The sequence below is a fragment of the Heliangelus exortis genome, chromosome 7 (assembly GCF_036169615.1).
Source record: "Heliangelus exortis chromosome 7, bHelExo1.hap1, whole genome shotgun sequence".
Classification (NCBI taxonomy): domain Eukaryota; kingdom Metazoa; phylum Chordata; class Aves; order Apodiformes; family Trochilidae; genus Heliangelus; species Heliangelus exortis.
The window spans coordinates 12,294,208-12,312,421 of NC_092428.1; the positions used below are offsets into that span (position 1 = coordinate 12,294,208).

Sequence of the window (18,214 nt, forward strand, 5' to 3'; positions counted from 1 at the left end):
TCACACCTGCATCCCTCTTCAGGGAGGAGTGGAGCAGAGAGGTGACCAAAATTGACCAAAAGGAGTATTCCATCCCATATGTGTCGTACTCTGTGTCATACTTCTTCACCCATGGATGGCATCCTGGTAAAATTCCATCTGTCTGCCTCTGGTCCTGATCTGTGACATCACAGTAATGGTGCTGCTTGGACACCCTGGCCTCACTGTTAAGTCATCAGAGGTAGCTCAGAACAGAAAATTATGGGCTATTCATTTGGTGTTTAGTTGTTTCTTCTCCATAAGTAAGTGAATTTCAACATTTGAAGGCAAAAACCAAAACCAACAAGTTTCTCCAGAGCACCCAATTCTATCTCATTCAACTGGATGAACCCTGCAGACACACTGCCACTGGCTTTTGGCAGCAGTGGAGGAGCTGCAGGCTGAGGCTGGGCTGCAGCCTCACTGGGGCACAGATGGCAGCCCAGGTATGGAGATCTATACAGGACGTGTTACTGTCCATGGGCAGGAGGCACGGGGCAGAGTAGAGACAAGCTCATGTTGAATCTGATCTGGCATAAAGAGGGTCAGAAATAGCAGGCAGTGTGATGGAGACTGAGGAGATGGACGTGTGGGCCTGGAGCAACCCAGCCTGCTTTTGGCTTATGCCTTCACACTTGGAGATGATGCAGCAGCACGTCAGCTTTGGGTGGGTCTTGTGCACTCTGTAACATCAATGGTGCTTTTATTTCTCTCATGAGGAAGGTGACCCTCTTCCCTGTGAACTTCACTGGCTTCACATGCAGCTGTGTTTGTGCTCAGCAAGCTTAGCCAAGTTTCTGGTGCTGCTGGATGAAATGGTGGCATCCAGAAACCCAGGCTGTTGATCCCCTCTCAATTGGCATCACATCCCTGCTCTTCAGTACAAAGGCACAACAGCAGAGTGGGCTCACTTTGGATGCATGTTTTTGTACCCTAGGTGCAAAATTACTTTAATGTGGGACACTGCCAAAACATTATTGCTTTCTTTTGAAGTGTAGGCACTTTCTGCTCTTTTTTTTGGGTTCCTTTGTCTTCTGTGTATGTGAGCAGGGAGCAAAAACACTTCAGTTGCTCATGTTAAAAGTGATGGAGTTTTCCTTAGCTGATGCCACATTTTGATTACCAATCAGAGAACTGGAAAAGGAACAACACATGCACTGATGATTATTGCTTTCAGCAAGAAGAATTGAGTTCAGATGTCGTTTATTCTATCTTAATGGAGACATAGGGACCTTCTCCTGGTATTTTTTTGCTATCTGGCTTGCATGCCATCACATTTTGGGACTTACAGCAGGGTAACTTGTCAGCAGTTGTCAGTGAGAAGTCTGGCCAGGGTGCTTGGTCTGGAGATCATCTTCAGGTCCCTTCCCCCCGTTGTGAAGGGTGGCTGCTTCTGAGCTGCTCAATGTGATCTTCTTAAGGTTGGGGTCAAAATCTCTTCTCAAGCTCCCTGGGGCTGCTTTCCCATCTGTCTAATTTGTTTAAATGGCTTATAATTAGGCTGGAGCCACTACTTGCTTGTTTATGGGAAAGGCCATTCTTGTCTTTGATTAACACTGGGTATGATTGCATATCCATAACTGTGACTACATCTCTGATTCTGTGGCCTTTCACCACTCTGCCATTTCAGTTAGCCACCCAGCACTGGGATAGCAGTCCCATTTGGTCCTGTACAGGGAACACGAAACTCTTGGAAACCCTGAGTGCTACAACATGCTCTCCCTTCTGCCTGACATTGTTTAAATGTCTCAATCAGTGCAGTTATGTTGTAATGAGACTGTGTCATATGGCTTCTTGTCCCAGAAAATATAGAAACCTCTGGTGACTGTAAATTGTTTGGCTTCTTTGCAAGTGGAGTTTCTGGTCTTGCAGTGCAGCTTCACCCTGTGTGGGCAACTCCTTCAGCGTGGCAACCCTGTAATTATGTAGCTTGTTTTCCTGAAGTGTGTCAAGCCATTCCAGTTCTTGAGCAGCATGATCCCATTATAACTGTCATCATTTGAATATGAGGAACTGAGGCAGGAGGGCTTTAGACTCTGAGAGGGGTGGAACACAGAGGGGTCTCTTCCCTCCCATTCCCTGCCCATACTCTCTCAAGCTCAGGCAGACCCCAGCCCCTCCTCTCTTTTTCTGCTTGCTCCTGGCTGCACTACTGTTCCCCTATATATATATACATAAATATATATGTATTTGTATATATTTGCATTTTTGTAATTTTTCCCTTATGTTATTGCCTGTGCTGGTAAATCTGTCTCCAGTTCAATTTCCAACTTCGAGTCTGTAGTCTTTATTCACCTTTTATCTTCCCTTTTTTTTCTTTTTTTTTTTTGGGGGGGGGGGAGGGAGGTAATAGTAATTCTGTCCTTTGCTTTTTGATCTACCCAAACTGCTAAGCCATGACAATAACAAACACACTCAGGCCATGGAACAACTTGGAGTTTGAAAAATATAGGGATAAATTCAGAAACTCTCAAAATCCAGCCAAACAGCATTTTCCAAGAGTAAACATTAATAATAACAATTGCTTTTTCCACACAAGAGGAAGAGAGAAACTACACAATGTGTTTGCTCTGTACCTGGAAAAAATTTCTGGGTTGTATTTTCACAAAACAGAAGGTGGAAAAAAAATCTAAAAGGTTGTGACATGCTCAAAACAAGGGACTAGTTAGAAGACTAAATCATGGAAGAAATGGCAAGTGTAATAATCCAGTGGCAACCTTTTTTCAGTGGATCTGTCAGACTGGCTTTGGGCTTGGATGGCCAAAAGGAGGCCATAATAATGAAGTCTGTTTACAGAACAAAGCTTGACAGTGACCAAGTACAAAGAACAATTAGTTAGGGATAAGCTGAAATTTAGCAGTGGAAAATTGTGTTCTTGTAGCAAATGACAGGGATTTCTACTGCAAACTCATCAGCTCAAAAAAATGCAGAAAAGGAAAGGCTTGAACAGACAGGCAGTTGTGAGCCTTGAGTGTGGCACAGCCATGTAATGGTAAATACAGGTTTGGGTCAGGCCAGAGCAAATATTACCAGTCTAGACAGGGCAAAATCAAGGCTGCATGCTGTAGGTATTGCTGCAATCCCTCCTGGAAATATGCACAGGGAGCTCTGGCCATCCACAGTCACGTTCCCCCAAGAGCAGAAGTGTCAGAAGTGCTGCTGGCATGGCCCACGTCCTGTGAGAGGAGGACACATGGATGGGTGCACACTGGACAGGACTGAACGTGGGCCAGATGGTAGGAGGGTTCTAATCTGGGGAGGGCAGCTTAGGGAACAGCATTCCAGTGTAGGAGTAAAGGATATACCTGACTTCAAGATAAATTTACCAAGCTTGGTGAGAAGAAGGAGGTGGTTTGCCTGCCTCTGATGGCAGATACTGAGCCCAGTGAGACAGGAGCCTTCACTCCTGTGCCCCATTCTCCTGCTCTGCTTCTAACCAGAGGTTCAAGCCTGCAGAATGCTTTTACAGCTGAGCTTCTTGCCAAAGACAGCAAGCAAGTTATAGTGACAATGCTGATAGCGTGACCTCCCCTGATCAGTGCCATCCATCCCCACATGAAAAGAGGGATGGAAAAGCTCTGGAAGAGCTGCAGAAAATGTCAGCATCAGGAATCCAACTGTAGCACACTGCATTCAAAGCCACCTCTCATTAAATCATTCAAAAAATGGGGGCACTTTGCCAATTTATTCAGCAAATGTACAGTCACGGCCAGTCAGCAGCTTTCTAAAATTACAACATTCATCTAAGACAGATTTTCTTCACAACCAAGCCACCTTTTAAATAGATTCAGTAAATAAAATACTGTCTGGTAACATTTCTCCTGATCCTAAGGCAGTAAATTATCCTTATGATACGGCTTTTAAATTCCATCCGCATTTTTTATTTTTATTTTTATCCCTGTCCAAAGTACATCCCAGTTCCAGCAGCAAGGGCAGTCCATACCAGTTGTCAGTAAATCTCAGACTCTAGTTGATTGCAAGTCTGTTTTCTGTGTTCAGTTTGTTTAGCTTTACCTCTTGCATATTTTGCTGTTTTTGTGTTTTCCAGGCAGCCTAGATTTCAAATAAACCATATAATCCCTGCATGTTTTTGGAAATGTTTTGCTACACCCAAACCCAGTGTGGGGATGATGGCAAACAGAGCTTTGCAGAGGAAAGATGTTGATTTGCTTTGCAGCTTTGCCCAGAGCTCAGCTGATCCTGCATGGGATCAAAAACAAAAGGAAACACAAAAGGAAAATGAACAGAAGAGGGATTCAGCTGGAGTTATCTGAGTCTTAGTATTTTGTCTAGAAAATCCTTAACTTCCCCATTGATGTTGGTGGTAACAAATTTAAAACTTTTTCTGCTTGCCCCTCAAAATCAGTTAATGTCAGTAACACTTTCAGCCTGGATAAATGAAAAGGGAGTTGTAGGTTGGATTTGCCACCATTAATGTAAACTCATTTATTCTTCTCTATAAAGCATTGAAAAATGCTGCATAGTGCAGTAACAGTGCCTGGGCATGGACCTAGAGAGAGGGAGAGGAGAGGAATGGTAGCTTCAGGAGTGCCTTTGAGCCTCATGCTGAAAGCAAAGACATATGAAAACCACCTAATTTTCTTTATACATCTATAGAGAATCTGCTCGAACTCCAAAGCAAAAAAAAAAAAAATCTATAAAATGATTGGGATGTTTTACCCCTCTCCAGGTTCCTGGGTGGTTACTGAGACATCAGACCCAAACCTCTCTTGACAGTGACAGGAGATGCAACATGAGGTCCCGTTCCTGGGTTGCAGCTCAGGGGATCAGTTGGATGGGTGGAAGCAAACCTTCCCCTGGTATGGGGAGCAACCCTGTGATGTCCCCAGGGAGTTCTCCATCCCAGGAGTTAAGGTCAGGGAAAACTCCTGAAAATGCCCAGAAAGAGGGACCAGGGTAACACTGGTAGGAGAAGAGAAAGCTTCTTTTGAAATCATAGAATAGAATCACAGAATCTTCCTACCCTCCAGCAGATCAACATTCCCCCCTTGTTTGGTGTTATCTGTGAATTTACTAAGGGTAGACTCAATCCCTCATCCAGGTCGTCAGTAAAGATGTTGAATAGGACTGGGGCCAGTACTGATCCCTGGGGGACACCACTGGTCACCAGAGGCCAACTGGATGCAGCTCCATTCACCACCACCCTCTGGGCCCAGTGAAGGGTGCACCTGTCCAAGGCACAGACTGCCAGCTTTTCCAGGAGGATGCTGTGGGAGACTGTGTCAAAGGCTTTGCTGAAGCTGAGGTAGACCACATCCACAGCCTTCCCCTTATCCACCAGGTGTGTCACCCAGCCATAGAGGGACATGAGATTGGTCAGGCAGGACCTTTCTTTCCTAAACCCATGCTGGCCTGGCCTGATCCCTTGGTTGTCTTCTACACACTGCTTGATGGCAATCAGGATCATCTGCTCCATAACCTTGCAGGCACCAAGGTCAGGCTGACAGGCCTGTAGTTCTCTGGATCCTCTTTCTGGCCCTTCTTGTGGATGGGTGTCATATTGGCCAACCTCCAGGCATCTGGGACCAGTGCCATAGGACTGGTGATCAGCAATGGGGAGAGGCTTAGCCAGTTCCTCCACCAGCTCCCTCAGCACCCTGGGATAAACCCCATCTGGACCCACAGACTTGCTGGGATCTACGTGGCACATCAGGTCACTACCTACTTGCTCCTGGATTACCAAGGGGTATTTTGCTCCCCATCCCTGTCTACCAAGTCAGGAGCCCAGTTGCCCTAAGTGAGCCAGGCTTTTTGTTAGAGAATGAGGCAAATAAGGTGTTAAGTACCTCAGCATTTTCCTTATCATTCATTACTCTGTTCCCCTCCTCATCCAATGTGGAATGGAGATTTTCCCTGACCCTCCTTTTGTTATTAATGTATTTATAAAAGCATTTTAAATTATCCTTAACAGAGATGTCCAGATTTAGTTCTAACTGAGCTTTTGCATCTCTAGTTGTCTTTCTACATGACCTTACAATATCCTAAAACACTTGCTGTTTCACCTGCCCCTTTTTCTAAAGTTGATACAGTCTTTTTTTATTTCAGAGTTCATGCAAAAGCTCTTGGCTAAACCAGGCTGATCTTCTTCCTCTCTGGCTCATTTTTCAGCACACAGGGACAGCCTGCTTCTGCACCTTCACCACATCCAGACTATTTTTAAACACATTGAGGGATGGATACTCAACCACCTCCCTGGGGAGCCTGTTCCAGTGCTTAACAACGCTTTCTGTAACAAAGTTTCTCCTGATATCCAACCTAAATCTCCTCTGGCAGAACTTGAAGCCATTTCCCCTTGTCCTGTCTGATAGGGTCTCCCCTCAGCCTCCATTTCCCCAGACTAAACAGTCCCAACACCCTCAGTCACTCCTCATAAGGGATGTTTTCCAAACCTTTTACCAACTTTTTTGCCCTTCTTTGTACACCTCAATATCCTTTTTTGAGTTGAGGTGCCCCAAACTGAACACAGTACTTGAGGTGGGGCCTCACCAGTGCCAGGTGATGAACCAGGAGAAGATATCACCCAAATTCCTCAGGCTGCATGCCAGGCAAAAACATCAATCCAGGAAGGTTTTTCCTTGTTATTGATGTAGCTGGGCAAATGAATCTTCATGCCTGGTCTTGTACAGAAATAAGTTGTACATAGGAGAGTGCTGCTTGGTCAAACTCCAGCATTTTTCTTCTTGCTATTTTTTGGGCATTACAAGGTCTGCTGTGGTTCTGTTGAATGTGTTGAAATGGTCTGGTCAGGAGGCTTGAAGTCATGAGCCAGTTTCATAAACAGCAGGATCTCGTTTTTAAGGCACTGCTTTTATGACTGGAGAAATAGTGCAGAATAGGAATTCTTATTTCTGTTGGCCATTTACCATGGTGGAATGTCTGTGTTTCTTTCACCCATATCAGGATAAAACAAAGGTTTTTGGCAGATTTCCCTTGCTGGAATTCACTTCTGCATTTGTCAACAGTACATGGCTACAGATTGATTTTGTAAAACCTTTAACTTAAAATGTCAGGATAATAATTAATTTTGCTTCAGGGCTTGTCCTTGGACCCCCTTTTGCTCAGGAAATGGTTGCAATTCTTTAGATGCAGATGAGAAATGAGCCTTGTGGAAGTCTGGCTAGATCTGATATGTAGCATTAGTTCTACAAGTTGTTATTACTGAAAGCCGTCATTTGGGAAGTTTTGATACCTTTACTACATAACATGATTTTACACATGTTCACTGCATTAACACATACACCTTCGGGGGGAGACCTGCAACCTCTGATGGTCAAATAAATTAATTTGTGAACTGATCAAACATAAAAGGGAATCTTATAAGCATTTATTGAATTGAAAGGAATTCCTTAATCTTTATGAAAACCAGCCACCTACAGTTATAATTCAGTAATGTGAAATGCCAGTTGCTTGCCATTCTGACACAGAAAATACACATCTGTACAAGTGGTAAAGAAACTTAATAACCACATGCCACACTAAGAGGATAGGAAAATTGACACCATTGAATGTGAAAGACACATTTTCCTCTCTCCAATTTGGCCAGAGAGGCTGTGAAGTCTCCTTCTCTGGAGACATTCAAAACCTGCCTGGATGTAGTCATGTCTAATGTGCTCTGGGTGATCCTTTTTAGCAGGGGGGTTGGATGAGATGATCTCTAGAGGTCCCTTCCAACTCTGGTGATTCTGTGATTCTGTGAAAGTATAAATATCATTAGCTGAATCAAGATGAACGTGACATTCCTGGTAAGTCTATTTGAGGAAATCATGGGGTTGTAATAAATTTAAAATAAGAAAAGAGTGACACTAGGATGCTATTGCTAACAGTAAAATACTCCCTCCTTCATGAAAAAGTTGCAGCTTGTTCCTTTCATAAAACCTCTGCTTTAGCTTTCCTACAATTTTGGCCTGAGAAATTCTAGTGGAACATTGAGGTCAAACAGATTGTCTTAGAGCAAACAGATGTTGCCTGTTTTTGAGGAAAAAGTTTACAAAACAGCCTCATTTGAAATGTTGGCTTGTTTCATCCTTACATCACCCCCAAGCTTCAAAACTACCTTTCAGCTTTTCATAAGGTGAAATTCAGTTGGTTGTATTTAGCCAAAGCTGCTTTTTATCTTGTGGAAATTTTAAAAAGTTAGTCTTTTCCTTATGTTTTCAGTATATTTTTACTCTGATCTATATAGACACAAAACAAAACAGTTGTGTCTGTGTGTTTAAAGATCCTGCCTTTCTTGTTCTGGTCATAACAGAGCTGCTGATTGCAGCCTTAATATCCTTTTGTAGCTTCTGTAGCCATTATGAATCTGCTACTTGACAGGTATTTTCTTATGAGTTGTTTTGGGGTTTTTTTTTTGTAAGGAGAAATGGTTGCATTTGAAACAATCTTGTTATTACAGTTTTAAGACCCTACATATTCTGCACAGAACACATTTTTCATAAACTTTAATTGTGCCAGCAGCACTGGAGATCTCTTCTTGGATAATTTAGCAATGTTGATAGATTTTCTTTTCCCAAATGGAAGCATTCTGTCCTTGACCTCTGAGTGCAAATTGGTATTTGGCTCCTGAAGCAGGTATGAACAAGGCAGGTAGTCACAGAGCCCAGGACGGTCACGTGTGGTCTGAGCAAGGCCTAATTCATCACCAAGGAGAACTTTGAACTGACAGAGAAAGTCAGCACTTCTTCTTGGCCCAGGAAAGCCAGCTATCCTTCCAGGGCCTTAGAGCACTTTTTAAATTCAGAACAGACATAGTCTGTTAAACACAAAGAGAAATTGTGAGAAACCCTGTGCCACTGAGCACAGCACTGAGATATCACAGACTGGTTTGGGTTGGAAAGCACCTTAAAGATCATCGAGTTCCAACCCCCCTGAATGGACAGGGACTCCTCCCACTGGACCAGGTTTTTCCAAGCCCCATCCAACCTGGCCTTGACTGCTTCCAAGGGAGGAGACAGTCACAGCTTCTCTGGGCAACCTGGGCCAGTGTCTCACCATCCTCACAACAAAGAATTTCCTCCTAAGATCTCATCTTTATCTCCCCTCAAAAGTCTGAAGCTGTTTCTCCTTTTCCTATCACTCCACACCCATGTAAATAGTCCCTCCCCAGCTTTTCTACAGCCTGTTCAGGTATTGGAAGATGTTCTAAGGTCTCCCTGGAGCCTTCTCTTCTCCAGGTTGAAAGTCTTGCTGCAGCAGTTTTGTGCTCCATGCACGCTGATTGGGATGGATGAGACTTTATGTCTGACCCCATAAGGCAATTCCTATACCAATGAGGTGTGCTTGTGTCACCCAGGAAAGACAAACAGTTCTTTCTAATTACCCTTTTTCAGACTATTTAGAAACAAACAAACAAGAGGAGGTATTTCTTGAGACTGAAAGGATACATTAAGAGTCAGCAAAGTTGCTTCAGTTTGTTCTCTGCTCTCCCGATGGTCACTGTGCCCACACATAGCTCTGGTCTCCGATGGGAGGAGCAGGGGATTTATTCTGAGCTGGTTTTTGTGTTATGCAGGAGGTTTGTGAGACAGCCCAGGAATATCTGAGGGCAGCTACACCCAGGGTGATAGAGTCAGTACTCAAGTCCTTGTACTCAAATGGAAGGAGGAGCAGACCAACCCTGAAAAATGTGGTCATCACCACCAGAAAAATATATGACTGTTATGGGCTGCTTTTTTTCCAAGGACATGAGCTAGGAGTGAACTGGGTGAGTCATCTGAGGGGGAGCATCAGGACTGGGAGACCTCACAGGAGTGCCTAGCCAGATGTGACCCCAATGATCTTCAGAATCAACAGTTTCGTGGCAAATTACAGTTAAATAAGGAGATTTATCTTGAGGCATCTTTTACCTCTCCAGTTGTAAAGAGGGAAAGTGGTACACAGAGGAGCACAACCAGCATGACAGGTAGCTGCATCCCTGGAGCATGGCTGTGGTCTAAGCATCAGGCAGAGAATGATGCAGGGACCATCTCAGACAATATTCAAGAAACGCTTCAAATGGCAGTGAAAGAAAAGAACTCCCAGCAAGGCTTCCTATCCAGGGTAAGCAAAACATGAAGTTTTATTTGTACGTAGTTTGGAAAGGAAATTTTCCAACAGTGAGCTTCACTCTCTGTATTACAGCTCTCAGCCACTGTCCTTGCAGAACAGCCCTCAGGGCACAGAGATGATAAAGCTGTTGGCATCTCAGAATCAGTGAGCTTTAAAATAAGTCAGAGAAGGAGCTTTGTAATGGAAAAGACCCGGTGTGCCATATACCAGGGGATACAATGTGCCTTTGGCTTCGTTTGCTGACACAAAACAGATGAAGGCCTGGAGCAACCAATCCATAGGGAGACAGGAGGTGACTCCTGCTGCAAGTGGGAGGTACAATAGGGACCCCAGGAGATCAAGCACCGTAGTGAGACTGTGATAGTATGGAAGAGACAGCAACATGCATAACTTTGGCCCAAATCTTGAATAATCTGGAATGAACGTTTGATCCTTGGATATTTTTCAGGGGTATAAGCAATACTGTCCTGACTGCAGCCCATGGCCCAGAGCAGGGTGTATTTGCTGAGGACAAACACTAACAATGCTTTTGAAATACTGTGTCAAGAATGCTCTGTGTAAACAGCTACTTAGTCAGAACCTGCTGCAAGTTGAAGCCCATGACATTGCAGATTTGGAGGGGAGAAGGTCAGCAGGGACAGCAGTGTCCCTGGTCTCAGTTGCAGCCACAGCTGGTTGCTCTTGTGTGGTGAGATGTCACTCTTCCTACAGCTTGCTAAAGGAAGACCTGTGTGAGCACAGTCCCTGGGATTGGGCACATCCCTGCACCATCAGAGACAATCTCTCCTATTTTCTTCAGCCAGAGCTTCATCCCACCACTCAGCAGAGCTGGGCATTTTCCCATGGGGCTTTAGCACTGGTCTCAGTGCAAAAATTCTTGCGTTTCACCAAGCTCCATGACAGAAGCAGGCAGCCAAGCAAGCATGAAGGGCAGCTTGAGTTCCTCACACTGGGAGGTGGAAGCAAAGATATGCAGCTTGGGGAAAGACTTAATAGGATGCAAAACTACATTTTCTCTCCTTGATGTGAGGACAAGGAGAAGGGTTCAGCAAATCAGAGCCAGAATTTGGCTTGCTGGTGTTTTTGCATATAGTAAATTGCAGGTCTTACGTGAAGCAAAATGTTCTTTAGTCAGCATCTTTTATTTTATTACAATTAACTCTGTTATGCTAATGCAGTCTTACCGAATAAATTCTCTAAGCTTGCCTCTGATAGTCCTAATTACTGCTGAGATAATGAGATGTCAATTTCAAAATGTGTGTGCCATCCAAATAACATCTATATTCATGTAAATACCCAATAGGATTTATTCTCACAACATTTACATCAAACATCTTTGCTGCATCAAAAGAACCCCATGCCACCCCCATGCTGGAATAATGCCTGGAATTATCCTCACATGGAGGGCCTGGTGCCCTATAGATATCTCTGATTTTACGTATGTGTCAAGCTGGTCAGAGGAGCTCAGGCTGCCTTATGAGAGGATCCAGTGTTTCCCTGAAAGGTATGGAGGGATCTGGGCTGAGATTTATTCTCTTTGAATTATGTTCAAAATTTCTCTGGCCCATGGCATGAGAAGAACAGTGCTGGGAAGGGAGCTCTAGAGATCTCCAGTCCAGAGCAAGACTATCACCCACACTCGATCAAGACAATCATAGCATCTTTTATTATTTTTGTTGATATTATTGTTATAATAATTATAATTATTATTATCATAAAGGGAGTCTTGATATATAAACCTTATTATAATTTGAAGTAACACAGGACATAAATCACTTTAGTTAGTGAGCTGAACATTAAGAGAAACTATAACTGCTAAAGCCACGTCGCACTGGCTCATGCTGCTGCTAGTCCTGTTACCCGAGTTGCATCTGCAAGGAATAGGAATTCAGTTTTATAATGTAGATTAACTTCTTCCTTTAGACTGGCTTGCAAGGCAAATGCTGCCCCTACAGGGAAAGCTGAGAAAATCCAGTTTGAGAGGGAAATCCTCAAACCATTTGGAAATGGCAATCCTCAAAATCACGTGAGGCAAAGAATAAACATAGGTTACAACCAGAAAAAGCCTCCAGGACTAGATCCTGTGACTCAGCAGAAAGGAGAGCTGTCACTGTGTAACTGCAGCATCTCTGGGATCAGCAGAAAACCACAGAAGAACTGGATAAAGAGCCTCCAGGCATCGTTTTGCTCCTGCTCCTGAGACACACTGGAGGTGACATACTCCAGAGGGCAGTGGCCCAGCACAGGAGAACAGCTCTCTCTGTACCTGTGCACAGCTTCACTCCAGATGGAGGTATTTTTGGGTGTCAAGAGAGGTGACTTAAACATGATCTGGAGGCATCAGCCCATTTTTAAACTTGAGGCAGGGTGGAGGGTTGGTTAAGGAGAGATAATTCCCTTCTGTTCCACAGTGAGAAGGTCACATCTAGGTACCAGGACCATATTGGGGCTCCAAGGGATCTCCAAAGAAGAGTCAGTCTGGAAATGACTTGGCAGGGGAACTGGGGGCCAGAAGAGACACTGGGGAGCTGGCTTTGTTCAGCTGGAGACCAAGAGGTAAAGATTCAACAGCATCTCACCTTGCCCAAAGGGATCACAGAGTTGTTGGGGTCGGACTCTGCTTAAAGGGCCATGGCCAGAGCCCCAGAGGCACTGGCACAAACTGCAGCACAAACCCCTGGACACCCCCAGGTAAACAGCCTGTCCCTGTGCCAGTGGTGGAGGATCTCCATCCCTGGGGATGCCCCAACTCAGTCGTACAACCCCAGGGACCTGATGGGAGCTGGGTTGGGCCAGAGCCAGAGAAAACCCCCCCCAGGGGCGGGGGGGCCAGCCCGTGATGGCACATCTGATCAGTTGGGATATCAGTTTTGAGGTGACCATCTCCAGGACTTGCTGGAGAGCTGGCTGAGAACTACTCACTACTCCCAGCAGATGGATTCAGGGAATTAGTGAATGACTATGGCAGGGTGGAGCTCTGCATCTGTGAATCCCCCAGCCCCCATTCATTTTCCTTCAACATAACTGTTATACAGCTTTGCCCCAAGAAACCTCTCTCTTCACTGCCTCTGCCACACTGCAAAGTCAGCCCTGAGCACTTGAAAAACCATTTCCCTTCTCCTGCGATTTTAGCACCTTGCAGATGCAGCAGTGGGGCTGCCCTTGTGTAATTCCACCTTGGTGCTGCTGATCCCATTGAGCAAGGTTTTCTTCTTCTAGCTCCCACCCACAACCTGGTTGAGGTAACCGAGTTTGAGTACTTCTGTAATTAATGAGTCCTGTGCTGCCTGCCCACACTCACAGGCACCCTCTGCAGGAAGGAGGACGCACAGTGCCAGCTGGGAGTGGGTTGGCTCAGGTCCAGGCTCAGCTCAGCCCTGCTGGTGTGTGTGTCTATTGTACAAACACCATTTAGCCCTTTGGGGATGTGCACATGTTTGACAAGCAAATGGGTAAACAGAGACATGCAGCACAGCCACAATTCAAATCCAGTTTCATATTTATTTACCGTTAATGCCCTGGAATAAACAAAGAATAATGATAAATAATAATAATAAATAATAATTATAAAAAGCCTTTTGAATGAGCAGCACTGCAGCACTGTGGGGAAAATCAAGAGCTGCAGTACGTGAGGTGCAGCTTCAGTAACAGTTTCAAAGCAAATCAGACCAAACTCCTACCACAGCCTGCAAGAGCACAGAGGCAATGGTCCTGTTGAGCTGCTGGCATAACACTGCTGTTTCCATCTCCTTGTACTGCTCATGGCCTTCTGACACAGGGCAGTTGGTGAGCTGTGCTCTCCCTTTTTGACATGAAGAGAGGGATGGAAAGCAGATGCTAACACCAGTGTTGGAATCTCCCCCAGCAATTAGGATGGCTAAAACAACATGCTCCATAAACTGGAGCTGGGGTTCTGGTGAGGAGTGATGCATGACATAGGAAGGTCTTGTGTGTTTTGACAAGCCTGGTTGGGAGCAGGGGCTTGTTCCTTGAAAGAGGAGGCAACACAGAGCATCAGAGCCAAAGATGGCAGAGAAAAGGGGGTGAGAGGGACAAAAGGCCTGGGAGATGCTGTTCTCAGGAAACACACCACTGCCTGAGAAGAAAACATCTTTTTTCCCCCCAATAAGAGCAGCAAACCCTGTTAGTAGCAATGGAAGTATGGAGAATAACCTCCAATGGTTATCATGCTAGTGGCCTTCCAGTACCTGAAGGGGGCCTACAAGAAAGCTGGGAAGGGACTGTGTACAAGGGCAGGTAGAGATAGGACAAGGGGCAATGGTCTTAAACTGGAGCAGGGTAGATTTCCATTAGACATTAGGAAGAAGTTCTTTACTATGAGGGTGGTGAAGCAGTGGAAAAGGTTGCCACGAAAGGTGGCGGAGGCCCCATCCCTGAAGACATTTAAGGTCAGACTTGAAGGGACTCTCTGCAACTTGATCTAATTAAAGATGTCCCCGCTTACTGCAGAGGAGCTGGTCTAGATGACCTTTAAAGGTCCCTTCTAACCCAAAGCATTCTGTGATTTTATGTTTCTATGATACTATGTGCTGTGGCTCTCCTTGGGATGCTGGGGAGAAGCTCCTGGCTGCAGGGGCCAGGAGCAGAAATACCTGTTGTGGGAGATATGGTTCCATTGGCTCCACCTCACTCCCAGCCCCATGGCTACTCACTGCCTCTCACCTGTGTCTGCATGCTGACAAGTCTGAGCTGCAGCTTTTATTCCCCAACCATTTCTACAGGATCCCCTGTCACCCCATTCATGATCTGATGGGAAATGCCTAGCACAGTGTTCAAGGAAATGTTGTACAGACCCACTGAAGGGATGAAATAATGGTTCTGTAGGCTCTCCTGTTTCTGGTCCTGAAGCCCATGGATGTGTCCAGTCCCTGGAACCCTGGGCAGAGCTGTGGTCCAGTCCAGCTGGGACACTCTGCTTGCATGGGGGATGATCTGGGAAAGCCTTGCACTGAGCCCTCTGCCTCTGGAAAACCTCACAGGCCCATGTTTCAGAACTGTTGGCTTGCTGTCTCCTTTGACTTGTCTGTTCTCCCTGTTTGTACTGCTTTTCTTACCTCTTTTTCATTTTTCTTTCTTCTTCCATTTAAATGGGGAAGCAGTTGCTAGTGCCCTGCCCCTATTAAGCATTTCTCCTTTAATGTCAAATTTTGATGCATTTCCCCTCAAACATGCAGTTTTAATCAGAAGCAATCAGCCATGAAAATCAGATTAATTCAAGAAATGAGTTTACATATTTTCCCAATGAGCTGAAATGAACAGGAGGAAAACTCTACAATCTTGCACGTGTAATGCTTTTTGTCTGCAACAGATCACTGGATAATATAGCTGATCTGAGAAGATGATACCATCTCACCATTAATCACTTCCCTGAATATTAAAATAGCAGAATCCGAATCTATGGCAGCCTTTGGAAAGAGATAATTTGATCTCCTTGACCATTTACATTGCAATTAAGAGCCCTGCCCTGCAGTTTCTTAAAACTGTGGCATGTGAAAGCAATACACCCTTTGCTTGATGCCATTCATGACTCATTTTATTCTTATTTGTTAGTCTGCTGTTGTTTCTGTTGTGTCTTAACACCACTATTCATCATCAGGGGATGTGGACAAAGCCCCCAGAGGACTGCTTGGAGCAAGCACTCCTCCTGCTGTTCCTATTAAGGCTTTTAAAAACCTCACAATCAGTGCAAGCACTATCTACTTCAGGGTTAGTATAAAGTCATGCAATAAATGATGTCATGTGGTGTCAAAAAGATATCACAAAGACACTGAGGTGATGATGCCATACAATGTGAAATGGTATAATAGGAAAAGCCACTAAATAATTGATGCCACCTACCTAAATTCTGCAGCCTACATAATGATGCCACATAATGTGATGTCACAAATACCATCAGTGAATAAATTACATAATATGGTATTAAGTGACACTGCAAATAAAGTGAATGGCAAATGGCCCTTGATGTACTAAAAGATTTATCTACAGTAAATGTGGTAAAATGAAGAAGGCTACTGAAATTTTATCTAAGCTAGTTTAGTATTAGTTAATTAATAAAGTATGAATGTGCTAATAGTAAATATATTACTTCTAAAGAAAAACACATCCTCAACTTGACTATAATTATTAATTTTTGACCAATGCCTAATGATTACTGACAGTGATCTATTAGCATTTCACTGTTAATTCATTCATGTGCACATTGATTATGATTAATTGATTTAATCAAAGCTCCAGCTGAAGCCCCTAGATCTGCAGAGCTGGGGGCCATCCCCTCCCACTCCTACAAGGGCTCCTGTCCTGCAGCCAATCCCCAGAATGATGTTATCTGGTGCCAACACACTCTCTCAGCACCTTCTTGGTGCTTGGGAACTGTCTGTAGCCTGGCAGGAGAGGTTTTTTTCAGGACACAAATGGCTTCACTAAGATTAAGCCCAGGAAGCATCCTGGGACACCTGTTCCTAAGCCACTTGGTGCTTTGTCATTCCCAACAGGGAGGATGGGCTTCCTGGGAATCAATTTGCACAGCCTTCAGGTTCATATTCTTTGCTGGAAAATGCCCAGACAAGGGGAACAACCCTAAAAGGGGGAGTTTATTATATGATTATCCTGGAGGAATATGTCAGTGACATTAATCCTATTACAGCATTAACAGGATGGAAAATAAGACATTATAGTCAGAGAGAAAAGAGTCCCCCTCCACCTTCACTGTTATGTTTCCTGTTTCCCAAGAAGAAATGAGGCAGGGATGAATGAGGCAGGGACTGGTGAGCAGACTTATTCCCTGTTCCTAAACCCTTAGTGGCATGACCACACTAGTGAAAGGCAGCTTTGCAAAGCTTAGGTAAGAATCAGGCTTGGCACATGTGGGTATTCCTACTGCCTCTGTGGGCACCAAGGTACAGTTTGTGAAGTGTGAGGTTTGAAACAGGATGCAAAGTATTAGCCTTCATGGAATTAAATTCTACCTTCTTTTTACATGGGGAAGATGGTGTCCAGAGGTTGGTCCTAAGCCAAACTGCTCTGTGATTTTATTTTAACTCAGATTTTATTAATAACAGCTGACTTCTCATGTCCCCCAAGAGAGCTCTTGATGCTATCACAAAGAAGGTAAGCAGAAGCCCAGTGGTTAGAACAGCCCCTGGAAAGTTAAATAGAAGGAGGCACAGTTTGCTCCGACACTGAACCCTCTGGTCTTGCACTCTCTGAGCCGGACCCACTCATCCCTGCCCTGGATTCCGTTTCCCTGAGGAAAAGCAGCAATTCCATGTGCCGGGCATGGAGCATGGTCTCAATTCCTGCAGGACGAGGCTGTGTCCAGCCCAGGATGCCTGAGAGGTTTGGTATGAGAACTTCTCACACCCTGCCACACCTCACCTGTTTGTAGAGTGCTAAGCTGATGCTGGATTTCAGTTTCAAACGAAAAGAGGGGAGATTTAAGTTGGACACGAGGAAGAAATTCTTTGCTGGGAGGGTGGTGAGACAGGGACGGGGCTACCCAGAGCAGCTGTGGCTGCCCCATACCTTAAAGAGTTCAAGGACAGCTTGGACGGGGCTTGGACCAACCTCATTTAGTGGAAGATGCCCACTCATGGCAGGGTGGTTGGAATTATATGGTCTTTAAGATCCCTTCCATCCCACACCATTTGGTCATCCTATTTTTATTTTTTATTTTTTTTTGCTACATATGATCAGAAAGCTTCAAGGTGGCTTAAGAACCAACTGATTTTCGCGGGGAAAAGCAGCCTGAGCCCGTGTTCCAGGGTTTACAAGAGCAGCTGTGGGAGTTGGGGTGGGGGGGGGGAAGGGAAGGGAAACCCCCAGGACTCCGCTTTCCGCCACCGCTGCTCCCAGACCGGCACCGGCACCTCCCGGGTCCCCTTCCAGCCACGCGTAAGATGGCGGCACACGCTGACGCGCCGGTCACGTGACTCGCGGTGGCCCCCGCCCCTCCCGCCGTCGCACGGGGTTCGGAGCCACCGCCCAGGGGATCCGCCGGTCCGTACGGCGGCCGCGCACATCCGGCCCGATCCGACCCAGCTCGGCCTGCCCCGGAGTTCCGCACGGTAAGCGGGGAGCCGCGCCGCCGCCGCCGCCGCCTCAAGGCCGC

General features: G+C 45.3%; 1 protein-coding gene across 2 annotated transcripts in view; it reads left to right on the forward strand.

The window, feature by feature from the left end:
- Positions 1–17,910: 17,910 nt before the first annotated feature.
- Positions 17,911–18,214, forward strand: part of SGMS1 (sphingomyelin synthase 1) — a 91,830-nt gene continuing 91,526 nt past the window's right edge. Inside the window, exon 1 of one of the 2 annotated variants that reach the window (XM_071748868.1) lies at positions 17,911–18,170. The gene's annotated coding sequence lies outside the window, so the exon portion shown is untranslated. The remainder of the gene's footprint in view (positions 18,171–18,214) is intronic. The other variant, XM_071748873.1, reaches the window with a different exon arrangement.